Below are 14,682 nucleotides of genomic sequence, written 5' to 3' on the forward strand. Positions count from 1 at the left end.
TTGTGTTCAAGTATGGGATTAGTAGAGCAAGTTATAAATATATACTGTGACAACCAAAGTGAAATTTTCTTGGCAAAGAACCATGCTTATCATTCAAAGATAAAGCACATTGATGTACAGTATCACTTTGTGAGGGATATGATTGAGGACAAAAAGGTTTTACTGGTAAAGGTGGACACTTTGAAGAATATTGCAGATGCATTGACAAAGTTTGTGAGCACTAAGAAGTTCTCTTGGTGTAGAGAAACAATGGGCATTGCAGGGTTGGACCAGTGACTAAGCTCTCTTGTGGCCCCCTGTGGAAAGAAAACAACAAGTGGGAGAATGTTGGGTGTGTTTATATTCTTTCCACGACTACCCCACGCGCGGGGGTTTGCACGAGGGCGTTAGCCCCCCTGCATGGGGTCCGAGGCAGTGCCCCAGGAAAATTTTTTGGACCCTATATTAGGTTGGCGGATCTACCAATGGTTTTGTGCATGGATTTCACACATGGTTTTGGGCATGATAGTTTTTTGTCCTTGGTATTTTTTAGATCCAGTCAAGGGAACTACGGTTATGTTCAAATCAAGAGTTAATGGATTGGGGTTTATGGATACTTTGGCATGTATATATATGTATTACAACATTGAAAGGAATATAATGAAAAATCAATTAGGTAGTCCCGGTTTTGGGATCCAGGGGAAAATCTTTGTGTATATTTGTTTTATGTTTTATGCTCTCGTCATTGTTTATTTTCTGTTTTTAGAATTCGTATGCAGGTAATTTCTATTGGGGGTTAAAACCTACATAAACCATGAACACCATAATAATTATTGGAACTTTATAACATAGCTCGATGCAACATTTACATCATACCAAAATTTTGAAATCATGAACACCATATTGCTTATTAGAGCTTTATAACATAGCACGATGCAGTATTTACGACACACTGCTTATTGGAGTTGTATAACACAGCTCATTGCATTATTTATAATACACATGCATATATAAATGTAACAAAAACACATATACCAAACACAATTTCCCAACCAACAAATAAAGAAGGATACAAATCCTGAATTTGATCATCCATCTTTCACGTAGCTTCATCGAGCCCAAAGCTCTTCCACTGCATTTTAACCTGCTCGATTGCTATGTTCCGGAGCATGAGTTGTTTTCACTGCAAAATGCATTGTGGCTATCACTAGAACTCTCCCTCTGGTTCTACCTACAATACAAACTAGTCAGTCACATGATCATCTTCATGCATATATATCTTAAGTAATGAAAAATGGAAAACATCATGGACTTTCACTATTAGTTGAAGTGCAAGTCAGTAGGCCACTGGTCCAATCCTCTCTAGGATATCAAAAGGCCCACAATATAGAGGTGCCAACTTGGCACATGGCTCAATCCTTAAGGAGCTCTTCTTGGGCTTGATGCACAAGTACACATTCTCTCTAACCTGAAACTCCTTGAATGCTCTATGTTGATTTTCATAACTCTTTTGTCTGTCCTGAGCTACCTTTAAATTCTTCTTAATAACCTGTATCTCTTGCTCCATATTATCCAACATGTGTGATCCAATCAGCACCTTGCTCACTAGATCACTCCAGCTCATAGGAGTATTACAACTCTGCTCATAAAGATCCTAAATGGACTCATCTGCAAGGACTCTTGATACCCATTATTATATGCAAACTCTACTAGTGGAAGATACTACTCCCACTACCTAAGTTGATGCATGACATACATCCTCAACATATCCTTAAGAATCTTGTTAATCCTCCATCTGTCTTCGGATGATAAGTTGTGTTGAAGGCTATATTTATCCCCAAACCTACAAACGAATCCTTCCAAAACTTGGAAGCGAATTTGGCATCTATGTTTGATATAATATTCTTGGGAACACCATGCAATCTCACTATCTCCCTTATGAATATCTGAGTTACCTCGCTTGTTGGATTTGTATACTTCACTGCAATGAAGTGAGTTACCATACTCAATTTGTTAACCACAACCATGATGGAATCATGTTGCTTCGATGTCCTTGGGAACCCTATAATAAAGTGCATGGAAATTATATCCCATTTCCATTCTAAAATCAGAATAGGCTGCAACAAACTAGTTGGATGCTTACACTTTGATTTCACCTACTGAAAATCCAATCATCTTGCAACAAACTCAACCACCTCTTTTTTCAAGCTTAGCCAATGATAGAAATTCTTGATTGTTGTGAGAGTCTTTTGATATCCCCAGTGACTTGAATATGGCTTGACATGAAACTCCCTCAAGATAAGCTTCTTGAGTTCACTATTATCTAGCACATAAATCTTGTCCCTGAATCTGACCAAGCCATTTTCCATGAGGTGATACTCCTCATCCCTATCACCTTCACCCTGTTGAATCTCTACTTTGGTTGTTGGTACCTCTCATCATGTTTCCCTACATGCAAGATTTTCTCCTGCAAGTCTGTGCCATATGAACTGACAAATGAAATATGATTCACCTGCACTCTTCTACTAAGAGCATCTGCAACCTTGTTCTCCTTGCCCTTGATGTACCTGATCTCAAAGTCAAACTCACTGAAGGTAGTGTATCACTCAAAACTTTTCCTTAGAAGTTTTGAAAGAAGGGAACGCTTCGAGGTAACCACAAACCAACTTTTAAGCATAGGCTCTAGCCAACCTATGGCTCAGAGAGGGCTCTCTCTATATAATTTAGCTATGTTTGCTTAGATATTAGGCTAGTTCTAGAGTTCAGGGGGGGTTTTGATTCACCTGCACTCTTCTACTAAGAGCATCTGCAACCTTTTTCTCCTTGCCCTTGATGTACCTGATCTCAATGTCAAACTCACTGAAGGTAGTGTTATCACTCAAAACTTTTCCTTAGAAGTTTTGAAAGAAGGGAAGGCTTCGAGGTAACCACAAACTGACTTTTAAGCATAGGCTCTAGCCAACCTATGGCTCAGAGATGGCTCTCTCTATATAATTTAGCTATGTTTGCTTAGATATTAGGCTAGTTCTAGATTTCAGGGGGGGTTTTGATTTGTATGAAGATTTGGTGGTGGAATCCTTAAAACAGGATGATAGTTTGATGCCTTTAGGCCATTGGGAAATGGAGTCAAAGAAGGGGCAGCAAAGCTGGAGTTAAATCACTAAAGGGAATGTTCAAGGGGCAAGATAGCAGAGTGAAGTACAAATCCTTGGACTAAATGGTGAAATGAGTCTTAACGGGGGTGAGAGGGCAATCAAGAATCCTCAGACCGAGGCTAATATGGGAGAACAGTAGTGAATCATGAGCAAAAGGCACTTAAGAATCCTTTACTATATACCAAAGGAGAAACTATGAAAGCTAAGGAGCAGTTAAGAATTCCCTAGCTAAGATAGTTTAAGAGAAAACATTAAGAATGTATAACAGTAAGACAGAGTGCAGTCAAGCAAATTCTGAAATAATATTCAAGTTAGACATTCAGACTTCTGAAACATTCAAGATTTTGAAACAAATTTAAGGGAGATAAAACAACACAAGAAAATTACTCATTTGTACTCCGCTTTACACATGAATCCCTTGAAATATTTGATCTTTATTCAGCAATCCAGCATGCTGGCCCAGTCAGTGATACAAAAGCTTTTACAGTCTTTGAACAAAATTCTATTGAAAGTATAAGAATCCACACCTCATACTTCAAAATATGAAGTATATATACAAAAATATTTACAAAATATCTCAAAACAACTTGAGACTTAATCTAGGGAATAAAAATAGCTTCTTGCATGAAGATAGAGATAGATGTTGAACTACTTCATGCTATCCCTTTTATTGTGGTGTTGCTAGTTGTTTCATTTGAGTTGGAGCCCTTTAAGCTGGCTGATATTTATAGCATTTCTATGATGGAATCTTCTTTACTTTCATATTTCAACTGATACTCTTTGACCCTGCTACTCTTTGACCCTGTTGCTCTGCTTTTACCTATTTTAACTGGTTGCCTTCATTTCTTATGCAGTAACTTTATAATGTAAATTTATTACAGTAAATCTATCATTTTTTCCCACCATTCTGCATCAGGTAGCTTTACATTCATCATCCTTATGTAGATTTCATCTGCCTCTATGTACTTTGCAAAATTTGGCTTAGTGAGGAACAAATGTTTCACCTCATGCTCTAGGAAAAACAAGTTCTCCAATGTGTCATATAACACTTTGCCTGTTGGCAGGGCTTTAATGGCTGGAGAACTTGCTTGTTCTTTAGCCAATTTTCTTAGTCTCTCTCCATAGTCCAGCTGAAGCATGAGTTTTTCATTGATGACCATAGGACTGGGAAGACCCTTCTCCCTCAAAATCTGAAACTTAGCCAGGAACCTATCAATGGCTACCTGCATGTTATGGCACTTCTCTTCTAAGTTAAGCATAAGGTTTCTTTTGGAAATAACCTTCTAATCTCCAGAATGTCCTTAGTCATATCTTCTTTGTTAAGCTCATGGAGCTCATATATGTTATTATTGTTTAGGAAGTTGATGAGTCGATTGGCATCCTTTGGTTTATCCCCCGGTTCTTCCTTTACTTTTTGGACAGCTTCAGTAGCTACCTTCACTAATTTTGTCTGCTTAAATATAACTTGAATTGATGGCCAAATATCATTGACAGAGTCAATGATATTGGCCCAGAGCATTTCTTTGGTTTTCCCCAGTGGTTTCTGTAGTGTTAAGTCGTTCTCCAGGATTTTGATTCTCTCACCCATTCTCAGTGCCTTTTGTATTTCTTATTTTTGCTAGAGTTGGGAAAGTTTACAATCAATTTCCAGACTTTCTACCTTTTCTTTTAGTCTCTTTGTCTCTGCAGCCTGGATAGACATCTCTTCCATGGATTTGACTAATTATATTGCTTTCTCTCCCTGTGTACCTGTTGTTGTTGTATATTCTACTGTTATTGGCAATACTATGGCAAGTGGAGTTATTGGTGCCAACGATGCTGCCAGTGTGGAAGGAACTGCTATAGATACTATGGGGATGACAGTTCTAGAACTTGTGGCCAAGTCACTTTGCTTTGACTGAATTAAAGTGTCCAAATCCTTCTCTGTCTCCTTGAGTTGATCGTTCAGCTTCAGGACCAAGTCCATGAGCTCTTCGTGTCCTTGTTGTGCTTCTAGGACTTCCTTTGTCTGTGGGTGATGCAACTGGGGTATATTTAGTTGCTTCTTGAGTGCATCAATGTCATCATTTTTCTTTTTAATCAGGTGCTCTGTAGCTTTTACATCTTTGGGTTCGTGTCCCAATTCAATCACTAAGTCCTCTAAGGACTTGATTTTAGTATCCTTGGCCTATGAAGAGGCCTTCTCTAACTGAAATTATGTTGATATATTGTTTAGGGAGTTCTGTAATTGGTGGGCATCAATGGCTTTCCTTGTTAATGTGGAGTATATCATCTCCCCTATGTGGTTAATGGGATGGATATCCCTTGCCAGTACTTCAAAATCCACCTTTTTGAAATCTAATGCTGCTCTTGGCTGCTGAGTGGTTGGCTTGATGAAATCCATCTGCATTTTTTTCTCTTTGATATCAAAGGCTGACATTAGCCTTGTTTGATTAGTGGGGGTCATATTCAAATATTGGGCATATGTTTAGGCCTTAAGCCTCTCATTTCTGGCTTTGATCTCTTTGTATCTTTCCTTAATATCTTGGTCCTTATCTGCAAGCATTCTGAAGAAAAATACCTCAACAGTTTTTTGCCTCATCAACATCTGAACCTGTGATGTGGAAGGCTCCTTCACACTCCTAGATAGAGTGGTGGGCCTGCTTCTTTCAACCTCTATGTTGGTGACCTCAGCTGAGTCATCAGTAAATTCTTGCTCAAAGGCTGGATTGGGCTTTTGCCTTTTGTTTGATTCTTGTCGTACATTAGAAGTAGGGATTCCTAAAGTGGAAGCCCCTTCTTTGTTTCTTTTTGGGACCTTCTCCTCATTCTGAGGAGTTTGCATGACTAGATGGGCACATGAAGGATTCGTTGGTTCTTCTGATGGTTCTGTCTTGGTTGACTATTCTGGCCTATGTGACTGTTCTGGCACCTGTAGGAAAGAACCCTCATCAAGTTGTTTTTCTAGGTCTATTAGAGCATTCTCAACATCTATCCTAGTGATTTCCTGATCAACTAATGTTCCTTCCACCCATTTTGATTAGTTGGCATAAGCTTCAATCTCAGGTATGGGATGGTGGATGAAAGGCCCTAGCTTGACCTTTTATCTCTTCTTGGATATGAATTCCAAAGGGTCATATCTCCAAACAAAACTCCTTTGAAATTTCATGCTTTGTAATATAGCCTCTGCTTCACGGCCTGCCTCCCTAGAGTTGCATATGAAGGGGCCTAGTTGGTATTTTATTTTGAAGTTGGCCTTCTTTTTGGCATTGACAAAGTTTGTTTCATCAGCGTTAATAATCTATCTGTAGTATTCTAGAGCAAATAACCTCATTGGGAGGTATCTTGGAAGTTTGTATGGTGCTAGCATGCAACCATAGATTTTGATTTCTGTATGGTTCTGGTACAAGTACCAAACACTCACCTTGGTTCTTGGAGGAGGGCTTCCTGTTAGCATTGTCACAATTGGATGTACAAATAGGTCAATGAAGTCAACATATGAATATGGGGAATGATATTTATGGATCAATGGAGTCCAGAAAATGATTGATCTGGGGTGACCTTTTGTGTCAAGCTTCTAAAGAGTGAATGGGAACTTATCTGATTGATAATATAGGAAAATATGGTACAAAATAGAAGAGTATTTGAAGACTCTCTCATTGCTCATTCTAAGAAACTGGTCATGCATCCTATCAGCTATAAATTTGGCATAGTCATAGATAACAATAGGAGGCTGCCCTGGAGTATAGATGGACATGAAAGACAGGACAATCTCATCAATGTATTCACTGGTGGTATAACCTAGGACACTAGATATCATATCCACAATATTTCTCCCCCATGAGGAGAAAATGGTAGCTACATATGGAGGAGGATCCTTTGGGATGTGTTTTTCTTCTATTATGAAAGTTTGGAACATTTCTGCCAATTTTGCAGTAGTAAGCTTAGCGAACTGGTCTAATAAGGCTCAAATTGAAAGAGGAGACAAGTTTTTGTCAGGCTGGAGTTGTAACATCTCATTTATAGGTTCTACAGTGATACTGAATAGTATTGTTTGGCTTGGGGACATGATTGATCTTTGACTAGGAATATAATTGGCATGACAGTAGTGGACAATTTCTGGGAAAATGTGGACTTGGGGGAACTGGTATTTGGGCAAATTGGACTCCGAAAAACCAATTTCATCAGCATGGTTCAGGTGTTTATCCTAGCTTTGGCAGTAAACTTTGAGCAGGGTTTCATGGACAGAGGTGTCTTTTATTTGAAAATATATGTCGGCTAGGGGAAGGTGGTCCAAGTCTAGATGGGGAGTGGTGATAGGTCTTACATCCATGGCAATTGGGGCATCCATTCTCAGTCCTTGTGGATTTGAGAATGGGGGAGGTAATTTGCGATGGTGGTTCAGCACGGAGTAGGCTTAGGTTGCTTGATTTTCCTTAATTAATTTTAAACTTAACTAAGAATACTCAATCACTAGTTTCTTTGAAATTGACAGGGTGTTTGATGAATTGGTTTAGATACCTGGAAATGAGGTAAAATGGCTCTGAACAGGGCAGCTGGCGACTGCAAATGGTTGAAGGGGTTCTGTATAGGCTGCAAGGTTGTCTGGGTGGTCTACAGTGTCTTTGGAGTGCAATTGGACGTGGGTTGACGACTTCAACATTCGCAGGTGGCATGCATGCGTACAGAGGTTTACAGTTAAAATTCCAGTGAAAACAAATGATTTGGGGCTTTTTGGCTTTATGCGTGAAAAGTCAGTTTTGACGGGTACGGGGTGAACAGTGGTCATTTTGTCGTGTAGTGGGCGGGCGGTAAACGATTGCTATCGCACCGCTTTTGGGCACTCGATGGTATTTGGGAGGGGCTGCCCGATTCCATTCATCGACTGACACGTAGCATCGGGGGCTAGTGTAAAACCCGCTTTTTTGGGCAGGTAAGGGATGGACGTCAGGTTGGCCCGATATGGATGAGGTCCGTCGGATGAGGAGGGAGATGATCGCACGGTGATCGAGCGGGGAAACTGCACAGAGGCTAGCGGGGGGGCCGGTGGGCACTTAATTTCAGCGGTTTCAGGGATTAATGATGGCTTAAAGAGTGATTAGGCCATCAGGGTGATTAACGGAGGATTTAAATGGGTTTGCCTAACATAATCGTAGATCGATTAGTTAGTGGGTTTTTTGTCGAGTTGACTATATATTATAGTTTATATTTAAACTAAGGTGTAGGGTTAATTAATATGTATGAGTTACATATATACGGGGAAATGGGTTTTAATATTGGGATTTTAATATAATAAATTAGTAGTTAATAAAGAAGGCATAAAAGGGACACAACACACTAAGCAAATGTTTTTTCGTGATTTGAATGCTTTTCACATATTAACATTAATACTTAGGGTAATGTGTTTCGGTGCGTTTTTGATATGAAAATGTTTTATGTGGGGAGGAAAGTGCTTTTCCTAGGCAAAAGTGTTTTATCATTAGGAAAGGAACATTATTTAGGAAATGAATGAACTGAAGGGGGGATGAATTTTTATGAGGGTAATTTAGTACTTGATATCCATAAATCATTGAGCCGAGGGTCTGGTCCCTCCAAAATTCAAAGAAATTCTCTGAACCTTTTTGACTTAAAGGTTTTAAGTACTTTGGACTTTATTTATGGGAAATTAGTTAAGTAAAAGGTGAAATGAATGGGGGAAGTTAATTAATTGACTTTGAAACCCAGTTGCATGCTTGATTTCCCATTCATATACAGAACATATGATGGACAATGATAAATATGCTTTTGTCTAATCAATCATCATACTTCTGCAACCTTTCTCCTACTTACCCATCTACTTTTCCTACCATTTTTACTTCACTTTATTAGGGTGCACTTGAGCTAGAAAACCCTTATCAAATATTTTTCTTTTTATTTACAATAGTAAGCTAACTAAATCTAACCTTATTACATCCAAGGGTTCAGATTAAACAGTTGAGCTCCTTTTATTTACTCTATCTATCTAATTATCTGCCAAGGTTACATTGTTTGGCCAGATTTTTATTCTCTATCTATAGACATGAAATTGAAAACATGAAATAACCAAGTTTAAGCATTTTGACTATCATGGATTGTGGCAAGGATCCCAAGCTGCACACAATCTTTTATTATGCATAAAAATAAATATGAGTGGCATTTTGGCTTGCTCACTTTCATGGTCTTTTTTCTTTTCTTGGGGTTCATATTTTTCACTTTTTTTTACCTTTTTCTTTATTCTTTTTGTCCTTTAATTTTTCTTTTAGGACATACCCTCTTTTAATTTTTAAATTTTCTGAATATGGAAAACATTTGCAAAAGCGAAGGTATGTACAATATTACAAGGTTTAAACTCAGTCGTTCCAAAGTATGACTCCTATTGGTATAGGAACCTAACAAGTAGTCAACCATCTAGCTTTCCTAGCATTCAGATTGGGTTGGTCAAACATGTACCTCAATACACTATTATCACTCATTAAGATGAACCTCCTTCCAAGAATGTAATGTCTCCACATCTTCAATGCATGAATTATAACTACCAACTCAAGATCATGAGTCACATAGTTCTTCTCATGCTCATTCATCTTCCTTGACTCATAAAAAACCATCTGTCCTTCCTACATTAGGACCCCACCAAGTCCTTCCTTGCAAGCATCTGTACATACCACAAACTTCTTATCAGTATTTGCAATCTTCAAAACTATATCATTTCCAAGAAAATGCTTCAATCTCTCAAGACTAGTTGCACACTCTTCAATCCATTCAAAATTCTTCCCATTCCGCTGCAAAGATATAATAGGATAACCAATCTGTGAGAATTTCCTGATGAAATTCCTGTAATAACCTATTAGTCCCATGAATGATCTAACCTCATCCATATTCCTAGGAGTTGGCCACTCCATGATAGATTTAATCTTTTCTGAGTCCACAGTTATTCCTTCCTTAGAAACAACATGTCCCAAGTAGTGAATCTGAGACTGAAATAAACTATGCGTTGACCTTGGCATACAACTAATGTTCTCTCAACAATCTCAACATTGTTTCTAGGTGCTCTGCATGCTTTTCCTCATTCTTGGAGTATATCAAAATATCGTCAATAAACACTATCACAAACTTTTCTAGGTAAGGATGCAACACACTATTCATCAAACACATGGAAGTGGTTGGAGAATTAATAAGACCAAATAGAACCACCACAAACTCATAATGTATATACCTCGTAAGGAATGCAGTCTTATAAATGTCTTCTTCTTTGATGTGTACCTGATGATATCTTGATCTTACATCAATCTTTGAAAACATTGTTTCTCCCTCCAGTTAATCAAACAACTCATCAATCCTTGATAATGGAGACATGTTCTTGATAGTCACCTTGTTCAACTGCATGTGATTAATGCACAATCTCAGAGTATCATTCTTCTTCTTTACAAACAATACTGGTGCACCCTAAGGCGACACACTTTGCCTTATGTATCCTTTTTCAAGCATTTCCTTAAGCTGCAACTTCAATTCCAACAACTCTGGAGCTGTTGGACACCTAATCCTAAAGGGTTAGCGTGGAAGTTGAATGGACAAAGCGGTCCAAGAGACCTTGGGATCTGAATCCCAAGAGTCACATATGTGTACTATAAATGTACTATATCTATTGTTAATAAAAAAGCAATCACTGATTTATCTTTCCATCTGTTTCGTTGTCCATGTGAGTTTAACATGGTATCAGAGCCATGATGTGTGGCCTGTGTAGTTTTTTCATGGTTTATTTTAGCTGAGCGCCTATGTCCTGCGTGCCTCTGTCCTGACACTGAGCACTGTCCTGAGACTGGTTGCCTCTGTCTTGAGCACCTCTGTGAGACTGCGCATTGTCCATAGTTATGCGCTACTGAATGGGCGTTTTTGATATTGAATGCACCTGAGAAGCATAAGCGTTCATGCAGAAAATATACCCTTGATAATCTGCCTCTGACATACCTGTCTCTGCGCCTCTAAGCCTGAGAGTTTATCTGACACACCAGCGCTGCATATGCTCACTGCGCCCTCTGCCTTGTCTGAATATGCGTTTTGGAATGTGCGTTTTTATTGAATGCACCTGAGCGTTGATACGTTTTTTATATTGCATGCACCATCCTTCTGCTCAACAGGTTCACCAGGAAAAGCACAAGCTTCTGTATAACTTCCAAGTCTTTGCCTCTGTAATCTTTAAGTTTCTTTACTAGAATTCTCCCATGGCTTCACCCATATTTTGGCCGCACAGAGCCTGGTTTCGCTGCCGTCCATTGTCTTTACTCTGAGGTAGTACAGCAGGCCTGAGACGACCTGCTCCTGGGCTCTCACCACCTTGGAAAACGAAATACTGGCATTCTGTTGCCTGTTGTATTCATCGACAGAAAAGCGTCCGAGGTCTTGAATCTCTTTCTTGTGTTCAAACCCGGAATGTCGAAGATCTCTTTAGTCCTTGCCTGACCGCCGGCTAAGCCTTGCGAAGAGCCATTCTTATTGAATACCCTAGGCCGTGAGCCACCCTGCTGCTGTTCGCTTCGTGGCACTGCTATATTCGCTTCGACCGCTCTTCCTGCTATGACATGTTTCTCCAACAAGACTCTGTCAGCAACATTGGGATCCGCGAAGACCACAAAGCCGAAGCCGCGAGCAGTCCCTGTGTTTCGATCCCGCATTATTCACGCTGTCAACGACCTCGCCGTAGTGCTTGAAGTAGTCTCTCTTCGCCATTGTCATCGACGAAGCAGTGTCGCTGTGGGAGAGGTATAGAACATGTTTGACAAGGTTCAAATGCCTCCGCCGGTGCTCATTTAATGCACGCGGAACTGGAAGCCCGAGCTATGTTTAATGGTCGAATTCTTAGGCTGACTCTGCAACATGAATTTAATTGCCGTCACGATCACAGTTTTCCTTTGTTCAAACCTTGAAGTCGAAGAGTTGAAACAATGGTTTGCAAATTTGAATCTTTGTGTTCAAATACTGGTGCGTTGGTTCATATATATCTGATGTGAATGTATTCTTGATTGTTGGTGTATTGCCGACTGTATGTTTTGTGGTTTGTTGTGCCGACTGTATGTTCTGTGGTTTGCTATGCGTGAAGCCTGTGCACGCCGAACGTGTTCAAAGTTTCAAACATTGTTTTAGCCTGAGTTTTGTTGAAGCATGTAAGGATTGGTTTCTCTAAGGGTGATTCCCCTAATAAGCTAAGCGAGACATGTAATTGTCCGAAACTGGTTCGTTTTGCGCCGCTTATTTCTGTTTCCCGAGGAAGATCAGATCCGCTCGACGAATACTGCGGGGTCTCGGCACCAGGGTTGCAGCTACTTCCGTATTCTTCTCGTGAAGCCCATAAGCATTTTTGCATTCTCTTGCTCCATTTGTCGAAGTGAAGAATGCTCTGATTGAAGAAGATCTGCCGATGCATCATAAAATGACTGAAATGCCTTCCTCAGAAGCTTCTTCTGTCCCACGGTAATGCTGAGATCCTTATAGAGCTCATCTTGTATATCTTGTATATCCAGCATCCTCTATAACACGAACATAATAGAGCTCCATAAGAAGCTTAAGTGTGCTTCGTTTCTTCATTGCTCTTGAGCTCCGATCTATGTCCAGATCATCACTAGTCTTACTCGGAAAGAAGACTTTCAACAGCCCTTGTATCAAACTGGGTGAAAAGTCCTTGTATCTTTGATAAAGTAAGGAGCAGACCTGAACCGCTGCATTGATGTCGGAACTTCTAAGTTTTGCATCACAGATGGCTGTTACAGCTTCACTGACAAATTTGCTCAAGTTAACAGATTTCAGTTCCTCCAGCAATCCTTCATATAGAAGTTTATTCAACGCAAACAGATAAAATTGCTTCGTTCCAACTTATAGTCAAAGGAAAAAGAAGGATCCTCATGGTAAATTTGCAAGACGAATCCATTTTGGCAGTGTTTTCATTTGAGTTATTCTGATTCTTGAGAATTTCATTCTTCATGGTGAGAATTATTGGGCCGCAAGGGATTCTGGGCTTTTGTACAAGCTGGGTTCTGTGTATACTCTGGGTCAGTCTCATTGTTATAAAATTGTATGCATTAGGGGTATATTGATAGACTTTCTTCCTGGCCAGATATAGAATCCATAGACTTTCTTTCCTTCTTATATCCTACTAGGCAGTGTGGACTGCAGAGAAATGATTCACTGGATATGCTAAGAATTCATATGCCGTTGTCAGAGCAACCCAGCCTTCAGTTATTATTGATAAAGAAGCCTCTTTGATTTGAGGTTGAATTTAATGATGGATGTAGGTGGGCGCCATAAAACTAGACAAGCTACCTGATATCGAATTTGAACTGTTTTAAAGTGATATATATACAGTGATATATATTGGTAGCATACAGTGATATATATATTGAATGCGTTGTTTTAATTTTGAATGAGCACTGTTTTTAAATGATGGTCACTGTAGAGCACTATTAGACTAAATCTCCTGTACCGTAACCTAGAATTGTTTTCAAAGTATTCTACTGCAAAATGGAATTTCAGCGGCTGCCTCAAACAGGATTACTCTAGCAATGCATTTTCAGCGATAAGGAAAAGATTCTTGACATAATATTGTGAGTGGGTACTGCTTATTCATTTGTTCATAGTTATGATCAGTTTTTAAAAGGTGTAAATCAGACATTAAAGGAAAAATGGTCAGAACCAGTGAAGTATTACAGTTCCTTAAAACTCTGATATTATCTACTGGTGATGACACATTACAAATCAGCAAAGCCTCTCTTTCAGACATTCAAACATGTCTGCAATATGCACAAGAAAAGATAGAGTTTTTGCAGCTTGAATCACAACTGCAGCAGGAAGAATTACAGCAGTGGAGTCATCATTCTGAACCTGTTTCTGTTCAGAACAATGAAGCAGACTCCCATAAACAGCAAGTTAATATTGTTCAAGTTCATTCAGTGCCCAATAAAGCAGCAGCTGTACATGCAGATGCAGAAACCAAGACTGCACTTCCCAAGCCCATCATCAGACCTTGGGAACAGCTTGTCCACAACAAGCACAAAACTGGTCTTGGATATGACAAGGACTTGTCCTTTCATATTCCAGACTATGCCAAGCCCATTCAGTTTCAGAGTGCTGGATTCATTCATGACAGTTCACTTGCTCCTCATGACAGTTCACCTGCTCCTTATGACAGTTCAGTTTCAGCTGTTCCAGATTCTACTCCTCTTCCACCGCAGCAACAACAACAACAGATTGTAAAATGCCAACACTGTGACCGAGTTGGCCATTTAAAAGATCACTGTTTTGATCTTCATCCATGTAAGCACTGCCATAAAACCAGTCATTCTTCACACAGATGCTTCAGAAACAAACGTCCTGCAAGAACAAAGATTCATCTTGGATGGATCGCTTCTTGGCAATGGGCATCAACAGCCAAGAAGATATTCCAAACACATGTCAGAACTTGTTCCAGAGTACTAAACAGTCTTGCAGTTGATTTTTCTCCATCTTCTCACCTTGTATCTGACAGGGGGGGAAATGATGGTCATCTACAAGCTTCAAAGTCACA

The sequence above is a fragment of the Pinus tabuliformis genome, chromosome 3_1, assembly GCF_031772625.1.
Source record: "Pinus tabuliformis cultivar Carrire ecotype Pingquan chromosome 3_1, CPIR1, whole genome shotgun sequence".
Lineage (NCBI taxonomy): Eukaryota > Viridiplantae > Streptophyta > Pinopsida > Pinales > Pinaceae > Pinus > Pinus tabuliformis.